Source organism: Pinus tabuliformis, chromosome 3_1 (assembly GCF_031772625.1).
Source record: "Pinus tabuliformis cultivar Carrire ecotype Pingquan chromosome 3_1, CPIR1, whole genome shotgun sequence".
Lineage (NCBI taxonomy): Eukaryota > Viridiplantae > Streptophyta > Pinopsida > Pinales > Pinaceae > Pinus > Pinus tabuliformis.
In genome coordinates, this window is record NC_142301.1 from 924460379 (window position 1) to 924463410 (window position 3032).

The 3032-nt window shown below is 37.7% G+C and overlaps 1 pseudogene; it reads right to left on the reverse strand.

Annotated features, from left to right (window-relative positions):
* Nucleotides 1–1172: 1172 nt before the first annotated feature.
* LOC149190764 (alpha-mannosidase At3g26720 pseudogene) lies at nucleotides 1173–2524 on the reverse strand (annotated as a pseudogene).
* Between the last annotated feature and the right edge of the window lie 508 nt (nucleotides 2525–3032).

Below are 3032 nucleotides of genomic sequence, written 5' to 3' on the forward strand. Positions count from 1 at the left end.
TGAAGTCAAATTCCATTGTAGTTTTTGTTAGCACTCAGAATGAACCTCAAGGCTGAGAAGAGGAAATTCCGAGGTAACCACAGACCAAGCTTTCGATCTGGCATCTAGCCCTGCTAGACCAGAGAGGGCTCTCTCTTTTCCAACAAGATGTGGCTGCAAATAAATGAATTTTAGGCTAGCTATGGAGTGCGGGGATTTGTTTAAAAGGTTTTTGGGTCGAAGACAACAAGAGAAGGGACTATTGAGCTATGGATTTGGGGCTAGTTTTTGTCGGCAAACTTGGGGCAAAGTAAGTGCAATGTTTAGCCAGATAAAATATTGCAAATGTGAGAAGAATATGAGAGAAAGCTCGCTGCCCTGCAGGCATCAAACAGGGGATGGATCTACAGTAGCAACATTAGACGAAAGAGGAACACGAGGTTGCTCAACAGAGCATATAACATAGGATGAATTCTACAAAGACAACCATTACATCTAACAACAAAATCATCATGAAAGGAGCATCATGTACAGATGAATTCCTAACACATCTCTTAGATAATGTTGTAACAAGGTAGAAAAACAAAATATGTAAGTGAATTACAGGAAAAACATACTAGACATTAACACCATGATGGATCCCAGGTCCAAAGGGCAAAAACTGCTTTATTAAAATAATATTCAGGAGAAACTTTTCACAGTCCCAAGCAGCCTCTCTCTGCTGCAAAAATCGAACCTCTATCTTTTAAAAATAATCCTATATATACTAAATTACAAATCTATTTTTATTTCCTCAACATAGGAAATAAAAAATACAATTAATAATAAAATCCTATCATAAAACACTAAACAATATGATCATTTAATTTGCAACTAAAACTCCAAACTGTCTCGAGAACCATGAGAAATAATTTTGGAAAACCCAAATTCAGTGAAGGTTTTCCAAGTGGATTAATATCACTGTATCTGCTCCTTTAAGTGTGGAACCATATTCCACAAAAATCTGCTTTTTTACTGCTATTTCACCCTTTGATTGCTGATATTAAGCCCTAAAATCTGAGATTTTCCTCAACCACTGCTAGATTTGTGCCTGGAAACTCTGAAATTTCAATTTTCACCATTAATTTTCCTCTTTTACTCCATTTCCTCGAAATTTGGGATTCGATATCTGTAGAATTTCCTAGAGGTACAAGCTATGACTCTATTATCTTTCCATCAGAATCTTTGAAAACTAGTTATTCATTGTTTACTAGCACTCATATAATCTCTTTGCTCTTCCAACCGAGAGGATTGTATGTGCTCTTCCCAAGTGGAAGGTATGCTTCTGTTGGCGGGAAAAAACTAATGTTTAGGTTACCACACTATTCAAACTTTGTCAATGTATTCCGACATCCATAAGATTTTGAACTCGTCAAGCAGGAAAGAGCTGAATTCACTACCTCTTCTGCCTGAGAAGCTCCAATTGCAAGGCGTTTATCATTGTCACTAGCTATGTGGCTCTTCTCAGTGCCAGTAACAGCATCATGATGTTATGCAATAGCCAAAGCATCACCTAGAAGTTCTGTTGTTGGGGCCAGAATCTCTTCTCCCAACTAGGAACTCAAACTGTCGTGCAACAACATAGTAACCACTCAGGAAGCGAACATATCCCTTCAGATCTAGCCTACTTGTGAAATATCATGTCCAATAAGAATGTTCACCGTCTTCATACCTTATTCACATAGTGGATTAACTTGTCCATTTAGCTGAACCAAGAATCCGCATATAGATATTCAAAGTCATTTCCCATTGTCCACATAATATGATTTGTACGTGTAACATTAGCCTGAGTTATTGCTGCTTCGACAAAATCATCAACACGTTGTTTAACATTGTTGTCAAAAAGCAGAGCATCACCCTGGATTGGAGGAGAATTATCATCCCCATAAAAATTTTCATATTGAAAATGATCCGGAGGATTATAGTGAACAGGAAATGCATCAATAAATATCTGAGCAGAGGGACCAAATGTCTTGGAACCCTGCAATACAACCTCCAAGGTCTTCTGATTTATTCAGTTTTCTCTGTCCTGGTAGTCAATCCGTGGGAAAAAGAGAGAGTCGAACCCAAGCTCTGCACCTAGCAAATACGCTTGAACTGCGGAATGCCCAAAAGGATCAATCTGCCATCCAATACACAGGGTTTTATTAAATTGTTGCTTGATAAAACGATGTCCAAGTTTTTTCTGATTGATCATGTCTATATAGTTGTGTTGTTGCTTCATCATGCACCCACCAGCCACCATTTACGAATTCCAGCTGACCTAAATCAACTAGTTTCTTGACTTGTTCATGCTTCTCCTCTTGTGATAGTCTTAGACAAACACAAAGTAACCAACAATGTGATTGACATTTTACTCTCTGCAGCAAAACAACATTTCACAACCATAGTTGTTTTCGAGTCCCTTTTCGGTACACAGGCTCTACGTGCAATGCCATTTCTTCTTGCATTGTAGCTCAACTTCATAATCCTTGTCCCGAATAATTTTTTTTACCATATCAGTCATCATCCCTGTATCTGTCAAATTCCCTCTCTAATAGTCTGATTAAAATTTTTCTTCATCTATCAAGAATCCCCACAAGGATACTTCATAACCCAAGGTTTGGCATGCACCAACAAGCAAGCATATTGAACGCACCGAGCTTTCAAATTTTAGACTTGGCACTACGATCAGGACGGTAAAACTAACTATTTGTTCAATCATGCTTGGTATGAGTTGATGTCCTAAATGTTCATAGGATCTAGCACCTGCATAATGGATAACTTGATAGCTGACAAGTCACTCGAAACTATACATCATGAATCTAAGCCTACAAATCATATGGTGACTCAAAAGCACCATCTTTATCCATCACTTCCAGCTTGCATACAGGGAATATTTTAAGAACCCCCCCAAATATATATGTATAAAAAATGGGTGAATGCCCGTGGTATATAGGAAAAATGGAAGGCGATTTTATCAATAATATAATATGTATATATAATTTTTTTTGCGAATCTCTCACCAGATTATA